At 33.9% G+C, this 18,445-nt stretch overlaps 1 protein-coding gene across 1 annotated transcript in view; it reads right to left on the bottom strand.

Annotated features, from left to right (window-relative positions):
- Positions 1-9,777, bottom strand: part of LOC128855401 (beta-alanyl-bioamine nonribosomal peptide synthetase ebony) — a 52,055-nt gene extending 42,278 nt beyond the window's left edge. The window contains exon 1 of the mRNA XM_054090271.1: positions 9,497-9,777. The gene's annotated coding sequence lies outside the window, so the exon portion shown is untranslated. The remainder of the gene's footprint in view (positions 1-9,496) is intronic.
- Between the last annotated feature and the right edge of the window lie 8,668 nt (positions 9,778-18,445).

Genomic DNA, 18,445 nt, shown 5'->3' on the forward strand with positions numbered 1-18,445 from the left:
AGCTTGTAAGTTTGAAATTGCAGTTAATAACAGTAGTAGCATTCATTTGCAAACCGTTTTGTACCACTTTGAGTTCATTTTTCTTTGAAATGCATACTACCTATATTACATAAATTTAAAAGAATGCCATAGACGTTATATCATATGAAATGTGTAAGTGTATATGTGCAACGTTTTGTAAATTTATACAAGAGCTATGAACTGCATAATATGGAGCAATTTCAAAGTTAAGACAACTCAATTAAAATATAATTTTTACAATCGAATTTAATTTTTTCATCAAACGGAATGCTTTTATTTATAATGATTAGTAAAAGGGAAGGAAAGGCGGTTTGGTGCGTGATTACCATTCGGAATTCACAGAGAGGTCGTTGGTTCGAATCTCGGTGAAAGCAAATTTAATAAAAAACATTTTTCTAAATAGCGGTCGCCCCTCGGCAGGCAATGGCAAACCTCCGAGTGTATTTCTGCCATGAAAAAGCTCCTCATAAAAATATCTGCCGTTCGGAGTCGGCTTGAAACTGTAGGTCCCTCCATTTGTGGAACAACATCAAGACGCACACCACAAATAGGAGGAGGAGCTCGGCCAAACACCTAACAGAAGTGTACGCGCCAATTATTTATTTTTTAGTAAAAGGGATCGGCTCTTAACACAAAGCGAAAAATGGCTAACATAGGCATTCAAAAAGAGATACAATTTGAATAAAAATATTCCAAAGCGAGGCTCAACCAATTAGTCAAAGTTATGCGGTAGATATTGAAGACAAATATTTTAAACACGCAAATGGCCTACTTAGACTGCACTTTGCAGGGTTTTCTGTAAACTGCAACGAGGAAACGTACTTTTAAATATTATTATTTGCATTTATTAATGATTTTTATATCCGAGCACGGTTATAACGGTTGTATGTAAGAGCATACGAATAGGCTCAGAGGATGATGGTGAGAGGAGTCTTTTTTTTTGTCTAAGGTAGTTCGTTATGAAAAATGGGCGAATTCGGTCAATAATTACGCCTTAAAACTTTAATTTTAAAAAATGAATTTAATTTTAAAAAATTAATTTAGTTTTAAAAAATTAATTTAATTTTCAAAAATGAAAAAAAAAAATAATGTCTCTCTTATTTTTTTCCTTAATCACTCCGATCGGGAACATATACCCTCAACAAGACTGTTTCATTGTATACAATTCTGAGCTGTTGTTTTTGTCCTGTCCCATGTGATATCGGCATCTGCTAGCTCGCGCAACATTGACCTTCTCCAAGTATTTTTGGGTCGACCGCGATCTCTGCTCCCTCGAATTCAAGTCTGGTGCCTATATCGTGATGCTATCTGGTGGTTTTCTATCCATCGCCACTTTCTGTATTTGATTTGCCCTATGTAGAATAGGTTACTCACTCATTGATCTCCTCAGCACATCGTTGCTGCAGAATATGCAGAATATGCCGCCCTTGCTTTGTTTAGTCGTAGTTGACGTCTTCATCTGCGCCGTCTGCCAAGGTAGTGCAGCCGAGGTAGCAAAAGCTTTCGACAAATTCCACCGAGCTATCGTCTTTCTTGCTTTATTGTGGTTGACTCTCATAGCCTGGGTCTTGGCGATGTTGACCTCCAGTTCGACAGTGCGTGCCAGCGTGACTAGTCTGCCTGCAATCGCTTGAAAGCCAGTGAGTTTATGGGAGAGGAGGCAGATATTATCGGCGAAGTCGAGATCCTCAAGATGTCTGGTGGCACACCTTTTTTGTGCAAGGTTAATTGGCTCATGACGTTGTCTAGGACGATGGCGAAGAGAAGCGGGGGGTTGATGCTCCCGTTGTGAAGCACTGCCAGTTCAGAGCTCTCATAAAGGGCTCTGATGAGGCAGATTGTCTTAGCAAGATCTCTCTTTCTACTCAACATCTCATTTGATTGTGTCGAATGCCTTCATAAAGTCAACGAACAACATGCAAAGCCACTTAACTGATTGTTCTACTATGATGCGAAGAGTGTTGGCTTGGGTATATAGCCATCAGTTAGAGTAGACATAAATATGATTGAGATCGGATCACAAAGACTGAATTTCCGTCCGTGTGTCTGATGTTACAAGCTAAAACTCTCATTGCCTATAAATTTCTTTGATTCCAAACTTTAACGGCCAGTCCAAATTAAATTTGACTAAAATGTGCGCGGGTTTATAAAGTTCGGTCTGGACTAAGTTCAGTTTTCTTTGCTTGTTTGATAAAGAAATTATAATACTACCGTAAATGTATTACATATTTTGGAATAATTTTGAAGTCGTATAAAATAATTGAACATTTCGTGACAACAGGCGGGAATATTTGCAACATAAAAGTATTTTTCTTACATTATATATAATCATACTTAATTTTTATTTAAAAAATGAATCACTCTCAAACACCACATCCATGGGACCATTCACTTTACCAGCGAACGGAATGAATGCAAAAAAAGAAAAGAGCTCGTGAGTAAGCTACAAGTTTATAAGTGTAGCAGTGCATTCTTTTTGTATGTAGGAGGAAGTATTTTATGAATCGTAAGTATGATTCGGAGTTTTCCTAGTCATAATCACTCACACTCACACTCACTAGGAACCAGCATTAAAAAAAAAAATAAATAATTGGCGCGTACACTTCTGTTAGGTATTTGGCCGAGTTCCTCCTCCTATTTGTGGTGGGCTTCTTGATGTTGTTCCACAAATGGAGGGACCTACAGTTTCAAGCCGACTCCGAACGGCTGATATTTTTATGAGGAGCTTTTTCATGGCAGAAGTACACTCGGAGGTTTGCCATTGCCTGCCGAGGGGCGACCGCTTTTTGGAAAATTTTTTTATTAATTTTGCTTTCACCGAGATTCGAACCAACGACCTCTCTGTGAATTCCGAATGGTAATCACGCACCAACCCATTCGGCTACGGCGGCCAGCACTATGACCTATAAAAATGTCAGCCTGGAAATCTAACGTAGAATCTCTCCTGCCAACAAGTGTTACTTTGCACTAAGTAGGCAACTGAGTAGTAAAGTCCTCTCTCGACGAACTAAACTAACACTCTACAAGGCTCTCACCATGCTCTACAAGGCTCTAACGTATGGCCTAGAAGCGTGGACGATGAATCGTCCCTTGGAGTGTTTGAGAAAAGGATTCCATTCGATTTTCCTCAAGAAATATTTGTTTCCACGTCTATCATACAAGAATTATGAACTTTTTTTTGGCCGTGAAAACAATTTCCGCAGAGAAAAATTAGTTTGGGGAAAATGAAATCCATTATTTTCTCGGTAGTTGACTGTAGTGATCGGTATATCGATCCATTGTTCCATTCAGTTGCGAGTTACATGGTGTAAGCAATGGAAATCAATAAAGTGAAAAATCGGCGTAAATGCAAGCCAGGCCGCCAGTCCGCTGAAATTGTGTTTACGGTGTCGATACTCTAACAGCTAATTTTTAATGATTTTTTTTTGGAAGGAGGCTTAAATCAAAATGTCAGAAACATCTTAGAGGTGCCGTCATACTAATGGTATGTGGGGCACGCTCCCACTATTACTATAACAATCCTCCACCTCGAAAATTTTGGTTTCATCGATTCCGTTTAGGTATTTTTGATGTTAAAGAAAATGTTGGTAATGTCGATAAAATCACAGAAATAATCGAAGTTAACCGGGATGTTAGTAGTCGATCGGCAATAAGACAGTTTTAAACCATTTGCGCAAAATAAAAAATAAAAATAATGGATTTATTTTTTTCCCAAACTAATATATGAATCAGATTGCATATCAAGTCTGGAAATCAAATATGAATCTAAGACTGCATTCTTACTTATGAAAAAATTACTTAACTTCGAAAATCCTTGTACGATTTTATTAAATGAATAATGAATTACTTTACAAATGTAAAGTGTTATCACACATCCGAATATTATTACGGAAATTTTGCAATAAAAATGGGTTCAAACTAGAACAAAAAAGTTAGAAGAATAGCTTTTTCCAATGAAAACTCACAACAAGCTAGTTTAAGAGGCTAGGGGTAGTCAGAAGTTGCAAAAAATTTGTTTTTTTTGCATTTTCTTAAAGCATAATATCTTAAAAATATTGTGTGAAAATAAGAAGTGAATCCGCCAATTGTTTTCGAGTTACTCAACAATTAACAAGGGCGCACGGGCGCTCCGGAGCGATCAAGAGCAAGTAGCTAGCAGCAGCCGCAAGCAATCGACGTATGAAAGTGGCAGATAAGCGCGCTAACGATAACACTAAATTTCGAATTTTTTTAAATAATTAAATGTCAGTTTTTTCTCGAATATCTGAAAAATATTTCCTGAGGCCGCCATATTGTTAGTTTTGAAAAAAAAGCTTCAATCAAGCACAAGATTATCTATTAATAAAGAAAATTTCTCTTGTCCGATTGATTTTGGATGAATCTCCAAGGACTTGTGATGATCACCGCAAAGGACTTCTGGAGAAACGGGCTCCACACAAACAGCGATAACTTTTACAATTATGAATTCTTTTTTTTTCTTTTTGAAATTTTGCTAAAGTCAAGTCAAAAATACACAAACAAAATATTTTTGTGTTTATTTCCGCTTTTTCAAGTTGTTGAATCCAATCATCATATTTTCTAGACCCGATAACCCAAACATTTATTTTGCGGTTTTTTGTTGTACATACATAAGTAAATATTTTTTGCTTCCGAGATTAATTTCTTTGTATTCGCAACAACTCTTATTGTTTACGTCATATCGATTTGGTGCGTTCAAGGGTATTGAGTGTAAAATCTTATACTTTCCTCTTTTACTATTTAGTCAAGATTCTGCGATTAAGCGCAATAACTATGTCAGTATAAATTTGAGACATGCAGTGTTCATACATTTACATATAAGCTATAAAAAATAAAATTAGTAAATCAAGTCTAGACATCAGATTTCCTAGATCACTGTCAACGATCAAAATAATTTATTCCGATTGTGTCTATTAATTAAAAATATTGACATAAACTTGTTTAATCCCACTATTAATTTTCATTCAAGTTTTCAAAGCTCCTGCGCTTGACAGCTATGATGTAAGTCGTAAAAGTTAATTGTGCAGAAATGACTATGGAATTAATGAAATATTCTTCCTAAAACATTGAAGTATTCTCCCTAAAACAAATTGTAAAATGCACAACAAAAAAATCCATAGGTCTATATTTACTTATATACAAGTATTAAGAATATACTTAAAGGTCATGCTTTAAAAGGTCATGCTGAATATATGTGATCCTTTTATTGATGTATGCAACATAGAGCATCAAACGTTATATATTCTAAACATGTAATTTTTTTTTTGGACAATGAATAGTTTAAAATCACATAGCAGCAATCAAATGCTGGCATAATTCTGAGCAGAATCACCAAAAAACAAAGACAGTAGATTTGAAACAAATTTCTGGTTGGTGCTGGAAATTTTAAATTTTAAAGATATTCCGAATTCTTAGTATTCATAAACATTTGCGAACTCTTCATTGATAATACTTATTCCTTTCAGAAGTATGATAGGTCAATTGTTTTTGCGCTCAAGCGATGAGTTGTTTTAAGGGAAGTTGCCTTGAATTTTTTATATTAAGTAAAAATGAGTCTGCATGAAGTTTAAGTTCTGTCTTAATGTAGTAGCTGGCACAAAATTAGTTATTGAAATTTGCTTTTGAATAACTTAAACTTTAAATACCTATCAGATGCAAAAGTGACGCAAAATTAGTCAGCCAATTTTATTTTTAAATAACTTTTTACTCAATAAAAAAAGTAATTTTGAGTGATGGAAATCTCTATTTTGACTTTTACGCGCTCCATTGTTTGGCTAATTGTATACTGCAGCAGTACAGTTCGCATTCGCAATTCGTTTCGCCATTTGCAAAAATTGTAAATCTTCCGATAGGGTGATTAAATTTGCGCCAACTTGTATGTATATACATTAATATTATCAGATGCGCAAATGTTTGAGTCAGAAACGAAAAGATACATTTTTATTCTCCCGTTCTAATGTGAACATTTTTTTCCATAAAAAATCTGAATGACATGCATTAACTTCAATCTGATATTGATAATTTGCATCTCTGGTGTACTAAGAATCACCTTTCTTAGAAAATTATGAAATGCTTCAAAATGGCTTTTGCACAAATTCATAATGTTTTTTTGACACTTTGTTAGAAACTGTAGATTAAACAAAAGATCTTGGAATTATTTTTTCAGCGAATTGCGCATTTAGTAGTTATATTGACCATATTGTTAGGAGATCGTATGCAACATTAGGCTTTGTTACGCGTAACTGTGTGCAGTTCTCTGATCCATACACACTTAAACTGCTTTACGTTCAAATGTGGCATATGTTACGCTCGTTTGAGACCAAATCACAGTAAATCTATTAATCGTATCGAGCGAGTTCAGAAGGTATTTCTTAAATTTGCTTTGTAATCTTTGAATTTTTCTGAACCTACGCCTTCTTATAAACCACGCTTGCTTCTAATAAAGCGTACGACCTTGGAAAGAAAGACAGTGTCGAAATTGGTTTATCAAATTCCGTTCTGGAGATTTTTCACTTAAAGATAAGCTACGTTCAGGTCGGTCAAGTGATGTCGATGAAGACGTTATCAAGGTTTTAATCGGATTGGATCGTCATGTAACTTTGCGACGGGTTGAAAAAAAGTTAAATACACCAAAATCAACCGTTCATGAGCATATAAAGAGTCATGGACTGGTAAAAAAGCTTGATATTTGGGTATCACATGATTCAAAGAAATTCATTTAACAAACCGAATCAACGCTTGTGATATGCATCTTAAACGCAATGAAGTCGGTCCGTTTTTGAAGCGGATTATCACTGGTGATGAAAAATGGATGTTTACAATAACGTCAAGCGAAAACGATCATGGTCCAAGCATGATGAAGCGCCACAAACCACTTTAAAGGCTGATATTCACCAAAAGAAGATTATGCTGCCAGTTTGGTGGGACTGGAAGGGTGTGGTATATTTTGAGCTTTAGCAGCAAGCAGGAACCAAACGATTAATTTGTCCAACAATTGGACAAATTGAATACAGCCATCAACGAGAAGCGAAAAGAATTGAGGTGAAGGTTTTATATTTCAGCAGGACAACGCTAGACCGCATACGTTTTTGGCCATTCGCCAAAAACTAAGAGAGCTTGGCTGGGAACTTTCGATGCATCCTTGTACCGTCAGACTACCATTTGTTTCGGTCTTTGCAGAACTCTTTAAATGGTAAAACTTTCGGCAATGACGAGGCTATGAAATCGCACTTGGTTCAGCCACAAGTTCTATGAGCGCGGAATAATTTGCCGGAAAGATGGCAAAAGGTTATCGAACAAAATGGCAAATATATAATTGATTAAAGTTCATTCTAAATTTTAATAAAAGTGTATTTACTTTCCTTTAAAAAACTGGCAACTTCTTTCCGGGCAACCCAATACAATAAAAAAGTAAATAAAATGAAAATAAAATAAAATTAAAATGAAGTAAAAAGATTAACAAAATAAAATAAATAAATAAAATGAAAATAAAAGTAAAACTAAATTAAAATAAAATAAAATAAAATAAAACAAGTAAATAAAAAGAAAATAAAGATAAAATAAGATCAATCGAAATAAATATGTAAATTATAAAAAAATATAAATACCTCTTAATTTTTATTGCACTTTGTTGGTTTTCATGAAAAACAAAACAAAATAAAATAAAACAAATAGCATAAATAGAATAAACAAATAGCAAAACAGAACTATTGAAAAACTTAAATAAATCAACAAATTTAAACAAAAATAAAAATAAACGAAATTCAATAATATTTAAAATTAAAATAAAAGTAAAATAGGATTGTATGACATTTAGAGAAGAAATATATATGTGATTAATAAAAAAAATATGTAATTATTTTATTTTATTAAAATAAAAATTAAAAATAATGTACGAGTATTTGTATATTTTTAAGGCTTGAGAAGTACCTAACTGATGGCTCAAGACTTTGATTGCGTTTTCGGATTTATAAAAAATAATATACTTATATATGTACATATATATGTACATATATATTATATATTAGGTTGGGGAAAAGTAAATCCATTATTTTTGCATAAAATTAAAAGGTTAACTGAATGGGATTCCCAGCTGCTCCTCCTCAAAGTCTTTTTTCTGGAAATATAATTTTCAAAATCTTTACGCACTAAAACTTTTCAATATTTTTAGTTGAAAATTTTTCCATTCTTTTAGAATAATATTTTAAAAGGATTTATTGCTAGAATTTTGAAATATTCGCCTAAAAAAGTGCAACGTGTCTCAATAAGTATTCCAACTATTATTTCTCTATCAATTTCCTTCCGCCCACTTTTGTGCAAAATACAATAATTAAATTAAAAATCAATTAAAAAAAATCATGAATGACTGATTACTCTGAAAAGTTCCCAACATTTGTAATAAAAAAATCTTCGTGGGTCTTTCACATAAATTATCTGAGTCTTTCAATCAAAGCCGAATTAAAAATAGAAGTTGATTTTATTTTTAACTTAAACTTTATAAAATAAAATATTGTAATAGAATAACTAGTTTTTATTTAATCTGTGAGATGTTTGCTTTTGAAGTTGTCTAACATTTTTGAAAAAAAAAAATTCCGTTTGTTTTTCATTTAAACTAATCTTTATAAAAGACTGAATTTTGTAATTTTTTTCAGAAATCTCTTTTTATTTTACTATGTTAATATAATTTATGCCAAAAGAAATTGACGGAAGTTCTCTAAAAAATGTAGTACAATTTTATTCATTTCATAAATTTATCGCAAAAGTTTCGACAGAAAAAATTTAAAAAGATTGCCGTAAAAATAGTTTTAGAACGCTATTTCTTTTTTTTTTTTGCTTTTGAGGCGCACCGTAAACAGAAAATTTCAAAATTTTCACAAAAGGTTTAGATATTTGCTCCCACAAAAGAGAGCTTCCAGTTTTATGCAGCCCTCGGAAGGCAAATAAGTATGTGCTAAAGACATTTAAAGCACCAAATTAACACTTAACTAAATCATTCTTATTATTGCACAACAAAATTTGTGTTTAAAATTTCTCCATATGAGGATTTGTTTTTATTTAAGAGTTGGAAATCTAGTAATTTTCATCCGAAAAGCATACGAAGAGACACTGTATTTGAAAATCGAACACCAAATTAGTTGCTAACTAAGCTTGCATTATTATTAAAAATATTTTGTTTTTAAGCTTTTGATTTGTTAGGTTTATTGTTCTTGAAAAAACATTCAATTCAACGAGTACGAATATTCCAAAAAGTGCTAATAAAGAAAAATTATGACTATATAAAATAATACAATAAATTTCTAATTATATTTTTATCCGATAGTTTATATTTGCCAATATTTTCAGTTTTCATTTTTATGCACTTCTTTAAGGTTGATTGTTAAAAATATTATGAAAAAAACGTTATGTTATCACACACAAAATATTAGCTAATTTAAATTCTTTTTAAATTGTTACGTACTTTTCTATTTGCTTTGTCAACTGAATGCGAGATTACTTTAAAACTTGTCTGCAGTTATTATTGGCGTGGTTTTTCCTGTTCAATAGCGTTTCCTTATTTCGGTTTGCACACTTTCACAATAAAAATTTTCAACTCAGTTTATTTGCTGTAGTTGTATACACTAAATTGTTGTCTTGCAAAATTGCAATTTTTCAATTTTCAAGCGAACTTGGAATTCTTCCAAAAGGTTTTCCGAACGTTACAAAGACGACGACGCGCAAATACTAATCAGAACGTCGAACGCGAATCAACTTTTATACGCGATCAGCATGACAACGACCACAGCAGTTATAAAAGCTAGAATCCACAAGAGCCGTCAATTGTGAGCCAAGCAGCGCGCCGCATAAAAAGACAACAACCAACAATATCAGCAACACAAACATCAGCAGCAGCAGCAGCAGAAACGGCAATTCGTGAGGATGAAGAATGGATCGCCGAACCGAATATTATTCGCAGCAGCAGCAACAGCAACAGCACCAATAGCAGTGGCAGCTGTATGTTAGTTTGTATGTGTTTCAAGCTTGTATACGCAATTCGGAAAGAAAAACAAACGATTAACAGCCAGACGAACTGTCAATTAACCATTTTTAACTGCTGCTGCGAGCAGGGAGCCATGGTGGAAGCAATCGCTGCTGGAAGTGACCAGTGAGCACAAGAGAGTGTTATTAACCATTGGATGCTCTCATACAAGCAGACCGATCGTTTTTTGCCTTTGAATTGATTTCATTTCATTTAATTGATCAGAGCGAGGCAAGGCTGCGCTTAAGTCTCTTCTTCGTCATGTTTTGTTATTGTTGTTGGTGGGGCTTGGATCAGCTTCAGGTGTTGCACAGTGGAACTTGTAACGCAAAATGTTTAACTATATTCTCTAGACAAGAGTTTTAGTGACAAAAATTTATTTATGGTTTTTGGTGGACTCCTTAAACTTTAAATTTTAGGCGCTGGTGCGACAAGAAATTACGGTTTTTAAAAAAAGTTAAAAAATCGTTCATTGTAATCGGGAGCCTGAATCTTAAACTTATGCATTGTTTATAATTTTATGAAGCACAATGAAGTAAAAAAGTTATTTTACTCAGTAATAACCAAAACACAAACGATGAAATCTTACCAACAGCTTCGATGACGAGACTAGTTGATTCTAGGTCGGTTCTACGCAACCGGAACTATGCGGATTTATATTCGTCCAAAGACTGCCACTTCAGAGGTTATATACAGTTGGAAGCCCGAAAAAAACGAATTTTCCAGAAAAATTTTGAATTTATTGATCCAAAAATTTGTACACATATTATGTTATCTTTTAACTGTATTTTAAGACTTGGTATTAGTAAAAATATTTATTTGGATAGGAACTACAGCAGATCTCCGGGAGCTCCTCTTAAAAAAGACGTTTTGCGGTGGCCATTATATCTCTGAACTGGATCCTCTGTAATTAAAAAACCAAACAGATTTCGTTAAAATAATGTTAAATAATCGAAGGGATAAGCAAAATAAAAAGGCGGGTTTTCTAAAATAAAATCGATCTTTAACCAAAATTTTGCCCTTAAATTGTTTAGAAAAAAAGTATTTATCGGTGAGAAAAAAATTTCGATTAATTACTAAAAAAATTCAATTGAAAAGCTCGTGTTAAAATTTGACACTAATCGGTTTAGCCGTTTTCAAGTAATGTTGGTCACCGACTTTGAAAACACCATTTTAAGAAAAACGCGTTTAAAGTTTAAAAAGCAGTTTACAGAGGATAAAAACACCTTTTCAAATTTGAGTGTAACTTCGAAAATATTCACCGGAACGATTTTTAATGTGTGTATTCAAAATAATTTTCTTCACCCAGATGCGTCCTTCAAATGTTTGTAAACTAATTTTCTGATTCATTTGCTCAATAATCTTATTTTAATGACTTTGAAGATATCAGTACAAATTACAAAAACTATTAAACGTTATTTAAGTGTGCGAAAAAATCAGAAAATCTTGATTTTTGAAAGGACAAAAAGAAAAAAATTCATAATTTTGTTTCGTTAAGAAACGTTGAAAAGTAAGAATGTGAAAATATTAATTTGAATGTGAACTTAAAATGATTATTTTAACAGTTTTGAAATTTCTGTATGGATTTCTATGACCGATAAATTGTTTAAAACAAAAACTGGTATCAAGATATTCGGTTCTTTCAATTAAAAAAAATACACTGATATGTTAACTTCAAATAGCTTATAAAGAATGTAGTGATGGATCGAAATAAAATTTTTGTGTTTTCATATGAAAAATGAAATTTTAAAATTACGAACATCTTTATATATAAAAATGAATGTTTGTTTGTATGTCATCGATGAACTTAAAAACTACTGGACCGATTATTATGAAAATTGGTATATATTTGTATTTTTCCATGCAGAAGGTTTGTAGAATATGCTGATTGATACCACTCGCCCCCAGGTGGCGCTGCAGAGTAGCAACTTCTGCCCCATTCAACCGATTGTCTTGAAAATCAGTATGCCCATGTATTTTTACACAAAGGAAACGAATATGAATGTTCATAGATGAAATGACAACATATAAGTCCATCGATACTGTGGAGAATCAAGACGAGGTTGACAAATCCAACTGAATTCTTGAATTCGCTTGATTTGCCAGGCATGCCGCCGTGCGCTCTTACATTGAAAATTGGTGTACCCATCACTATTCTTCGAAACATAAATTCACTCCGACTTTGCAACGGGACCAGACTCTCAGTCAAGAAAATGATGAACTATGTTATCGAGGCAAGAATTTTGACTGGAAAATTCAAAGCTGAAGATGTACTGTGGCCACGTATCCCAATGATCCCGTCAGATATGCCATTCGAATTCAAACGTTTACAGTTCCCGATGCGACTGGCTTTCGCAATGACTATTAACAAAGCACAAGGACAATCGTTACAAGTGTGTGAATTAAATTTGGAGAATCCATACTTCTCACATGCATAGCTCTATGTGGCTTGCTCACGTACCGGAAAACCTTCTGATTTATTATGGAAATTATGGAAAAACAAGGAATATTGTGTATCCCACAACACTTCAATAAACATCGAATTGAAACTAAACTTTGTAAAGTCACAATTTTTTTCGAAACAAACAAAATCAATAAAATGGTTTAAAATGAATTGAATATTTGTGTACTGATTTTTCTGTTGCTTATATTTATTTTAGTTGTTGACATAGCAACGCGTGCCGGGTGCAGCTAGTTTTTTATAAAACTTTCATTTTTATTCTTTAATTCATCATACGAGTTCGATATTTTGCTTCATTGTACAATACATCGGTATGTTCTGCTGTGATCTGTGCGGCTTGAAACTGGCGCTTACTCAATCCGTGACGTATACGAGTATGTCAGGTATGAATATGAGTATCATATGAACGTGTGCATGTATGTCTCTAAGTGAGTAAGCAGGTTCGTCAACGCCAGATTACCACAATACCACAGTTAACATTTCTAACGGCAAGAGAAAGAGAGTGAAGCGTGAGCGGCCTGAGTGAAAAGGGGGCAGGTTTTCTCACTCAATGCTCCGCGACAGAGTCCAAGTTTGTTTCGGAAATACTTGAACAGGAAGCGTAAAACACATCAACGAAAAGGATCACTTTTTGTTAATTTGTTGGTTTATTTTTAAGTTGTTTTTAAGAAATACACAGAGCTATAAATATAAAGAAATACGTGCCAATAAGTTTGCGTGCACTTATGATTGTAAATATAAAGCTGATGGCTCTGATTCGCCCTCACGGAGAGGCTTGCTTGTGTATGACGAGTAACAAATATGAGCACACACGTGCATACCTATGAACATTCCCATATTAATTTAACTTCAGTATTCATGCACCTACGCAAGTATGTATGCACGATTATTGGACCGCTTAGTCGAAGTATGATAGAAGGGAATTTGTGTGAAATGGTTTTTAATGATGTATGTATGTATGTATGCACATGGAAATCCCTGCCAAAGTTTCTTTGCGAATCAATTTGATGTGCATGCAATAATAAAAAAATCACAAAAAAACTAGGGAAAATAAAAAATAACCACAAGATGACGCATTAATATTATTTACACTACTATTTACGTGTGGGTAATTTTTGCTTGGAATGCTGGCTCTATATGCACGTGTTTTTAATTGTAACTTTTGTTAGTAAATATTTTCTATGGCACTATGATACATCGAAGAAAGTTATAGTGATAATCTGAAAAATTCAATTAATCATTCGAGTTTTATCAACCTAAAGTGCAAGTCTTAAATGAAAGAGGGCTAATTTAAATATTTTATGCAGCAATTAAAAGGCAGTAAAATCGAAATGTGTTTCTCGCGCAAAACAAATATTTATTGACGTAAGTAAGTAAACAAATAGCGAATCCATAAAACTCTAATGCTCTGATCTCTGTTTAAAAATGCTATAAAATGCCGGTGGAAAGTTCTCAATCATATTTGCTTTATATTAGTTGGGGGAAAAAGAAATCCATTATTTTCTCTGTAGATGGCTGTAGTGATCGATATCACCTAAAGTATCTATCCAAAATTTTAAAATTGATGCTCTCTGTCAAGATGACATTTCACACTAAAAAATTCGCTTACTGTTTTTTGTTTGTTCTATTCAGTTGTGAATTACAGGGTATTAAGGATGCAAGTCAAAGAGAAAATTCTGTACATTATACAGTTTTTCTTTGATAAAGGCGAAAATGCAAGCCAGGCTGCTGAAATTGTGAATGATGGGATTTTTGATGTTAAAGAAAATGTCGAAAATGTCGATAAAATCACAAAAATAATCGAAATTGACCGTCATGCTAGTCATGCTAAACTAATATTTTTTTTACAACTTCATTCAAATAACTATCGCGGCTGATCCAGCAACAGTTCTGCCCACCAAATTGTTCAATACCATTTTGACGGTTTCTGAATCTATCTAACGAAAAGCTTTATATTCATCACAAGAGTTTGAGTAGTTTCTGAAATGACTATGAAACAACAGTTCCCAAAAGTCTAACGGAGCACTTCCATTATTACGCTACCTATATTAGTGCCCATAGAATCGATTGTTTAATGAGTTTTTGTACATGCACATCCCTACTTTTACTTAGCACTGGCCTGAGCACGAACTAAGGGCTAAAAACAAAGTTGCTTAAACATAGTTAAGCTGGTGTTGTTTTTCACAAATGCTCGGCTTGGAATTTTCTAGTTAGCAGAGAAGCGATGAATCGAAAGCAGTTATTTAATAAAAGGCGATGAATGATCGTGATTAGAAAAATTTGGTGAACTTTTATGCCCGCTTTGAGATTCACATCCAGGTATGCAATGCCTTCATTCCCATAAAATGTATTTAATGTGTAAAAAAGTTAAGTAAACTTGTTATTAACACCTACTTGTGGCGTGCGTCTTGATGTTGTTCCACAAATGCGAATTTTTTCTCGCATAGGTCTTTGAAAAATAAGAAGAATTATATAAATAAATTCAATAAATTTTTTCCGCCGCTACTGTGACCAAATCTAAATACACTGCACAGTGATACAAAAAAGTATGAAGGCGAAATACTTGAGAAGTGATGTTAAATTTATTGTAAGTCTTATGGAGTTAAACAAGAACTAAAATAAGAAATTTGCCAAACATCTCTCGAATATTGACTTACAGTTATAAAATGGGTTTTGCGTACTTTTGCGTTCTTACCCTATGATCTGAAAGTACCGGAAATGTTTAAATATTCAAAACAGAGTAAAATTTCAGGCAAATTTATTTTATCTCCTTCAAAATATGACCCATCTGAAGCAACAGATATGCGCCAACGTTTAACATAGTCCTCCATGCACCCCTGGTAGGCCGACGAAGGGATGACCTTCAGCGCCCTCGTCGCATTCTCTTAGATCTCCTTTATCGACTGAAATTTCTTTCTTCGAAGTAGTAACTTGAACTTGGGATACAAAAAGAAGTCGCACGGGGCCTTATCAGGTGAATACGGTGCTTGCCCGATGATATTTACTTGGTGTTTGGTCAAATAATCCAGCACAATTTGGGCTCGGTGCGAGGGCGCGTTATCATCATGCAAAATCCAAGAACTGTTTGCCCACATTTCCGGCCGGCCAGACAGACACTAATGATCCGATAGCACTAAAAAGTGAAAGTATGTCTTACAGTTCTGTCAACATAAGAAAAAAATATGGACCGGTTTCCACGTGTCCAGTTTGTTTAAATTAAACATTCCTGGTACCTTTTGATCATAGGGTACATTCTTGAACAACTTTTGAGGTTTGTTTTGCGCTCTACAGGGCCTTCAGAGCAGTCTGACTGTCACAAAAAACTCAATCTCCCTTCAATTATCTATTCTGCTACTTTGAGAATGGGAAAAATTGTCGTTCGGAAAACAGTTGGCAAATCTCCCATAGCGTAATAATACTTCTTACTATCGTTTAAGTAACATCCGGCTCCGGAACCTATTTCATTCTTGAACCCATTGGAAATATCTGTCAAATTTTTTTGATTGTACTCTGGATTACTCCAAATTTTACAGATAGTATCTTAATCCAAATCCTCAGATAGCATCTTAAAGATTTGTCTGTGTCCCGAAACCATATTTATGGAGTCTTCACACTGCTTTTATTGATTGGTGCAGTATATTAAGTATCCAAGGGGAGCAAAGTAAGAAGTTTAACCAACTTCAGACTGCTTGCACAGCTGATGCATGCAAAGGTTTCGGTTTATCGCACCATTACTCGTTACAATGATGTTGGTAGCATTGCGAAACGTCATCAAAAGACTGCAACGCCTCGTGAAATGGTTCAAAAAATGAAGAAGCGACTTCAGCGAAATCCCCGACGAAGTGCCAATCAAATGGCGAAAGAATTGAAAATATCTGACCGTAGCATCCACCGCATACTGAAAAATGATCTCAAAGTCAAGCCTTACAAGATCCAAAAGGCGCATGATCTCACACTAAAACAGCAACAAGTCAGATTTGAGAGATCGAAGGATTTCCTTTGATTGGCGAAAGCGGTCAATTTCCGAACATTGTGATTTCTGAGGAGGAAATTTTTCAAATTCAGCAATTCGTAAACTCCCAAAACGATAGGGTTTATTTGACCGACCGTTCATACGAGAATTTGAGTCATTGATTGGCCACCAGAAGGCAGCACCCGTCAGAGGTAATGGCTTGGGCCGCTCTAACCGCAGATGGGCGCTCTCCAATCGTTTTCATCGAGCCTGGCGTCAAGGTAAATGCGAAATATTATTTGGAAAGTATTCTGGAGGTTGCTTTGAAGCCATGGGCAGACAAACATTTTGATGGAAGACCATGGATGTTACAACACGACTCGACACCATCTCTTGAGTGAACCAAGAATGACTAAAAAACAACGTTCCGAACTTCATAACATCCACATAATGGCTGCCAAATTCCCTAGACGCAAATCCGATGGATTATTTTCTTTGAGCCATTATGGAGAGCAAAGTCCGAACTAAATGATTTACCAGTCTCGAAGTGCTGAAAAAAGCTATTGTCCGCGAGTGAGCCAAAATACCTGCAAGTTATATTCGTTTCTGGACCGCCTCAAGGCCAAGGTGGTCATATCGAGTAAAAGTAAATTGATTCTTAATTTTATATTTTTTTACACACATTTTTTACTTTGAATTGAATAAAAGTAATTTTCCAAACTAAATGTATGACCTTTTTAATTGGTTACAGTTCGAGTGCCGGACCCTGCTTGTTGCTGGCGAAATGTCACGACTACCGTAAAGCAAGATTTTGGAGATGTTTGGCAAATTTCATACTTTGTTTCTTGTTTTATTTGCCGAGGCGTACGAGAAAAATATTATCACTTTCACATTATCATACAAATACAATACAAAATACAAAAACATATTATGAAACTGTTTAAAATGTGTTTGCTCAATTTAACATTCGATACCGGCAAATGTTTTCGTTTTTCGAATTGAATTGATATGCAAGCATTATCTAAATTTTTTAATATGTTTTTTATTAATTATTTTAATGAACTTTATATACATTTAATTTACTCATTTATCTATTTTCTTATCATTTTGTATAATTATATTACATTTATGCAGTATGTTGCAAAAACCTTAGGAAACTTGGGTTATTAAAATATATTAGTCATTCTAGCATCTCCTTTGTTATATTAGGTTTGAGTGCAAATTTGAAATTATAAAAATTTTCTCAAGTCCTTTAAAACAATAGAATAAGACATCTCACTAATCTGGAACTTGTTTTTATAAAAAGTTTTCACAATTCAATTATTAAATGCAGCAGCAGAAAAAAGGCTAATTAGCACATAAATAAAGCACTTAGCAATTATGAAAGTTATGTAACCAGTTTCATTAGTATTCCTAATGTCTATGATCTAACTACATTCATTCATAGATATGTATGTATTTAACACCAGCCGGCAAAAGAAAAAACAAGTTAGTCAGTAATTTGTCCGAGTCTATTACTCATTTTTTTTTTAATGTTGAGAATTCCTCATTCGGCAACTCCAGATTGCAATGCATTACGAACGATAGAAAGGGGTTTTCAAATAAGGACAAAGCAATTTTGTATTTAAATACAATTGCATCCTTATTGTTTTTGTTGCTTTTTTTTTGTAATTATCTGGCAGTGTCAAAGGCGAGATTCACAAGCCATGTGTGACACTTTTTGTTGTGAAAAATTTCATATAGGTTCTCAGCATTTAAATGTTGCCCTGCTTCTAACAAAATGGAAAGAGCGCTGCTGAGTGTGCAAATTTGTGTTTTGAAACATTCACACACCAAAACTTTTTATTTTGTGACACTTTATGAAATATAGACCATATATAAATCCCATTACGATTCTCTGGAAGTGCAACAAAGTTAATGGTTCAGCATCTCGCACTGACTCCCTTTAGTGTAGATAGATATGTAGAAGAGATAAGAT

Source organism: Anastrepha ludens, chromosome 2, assembly GCF_028408465.1.
Source record: "Anastrepha ludens isolate Willacy chromosome 2, idAnaLude1.1, whole genome shotgun sequence".
NCBI lineage: Eukaryota > Metazoa > Arthropoda > Insecta > Diptera > Tephritidae > Anastrepha > Anastrepha ludens.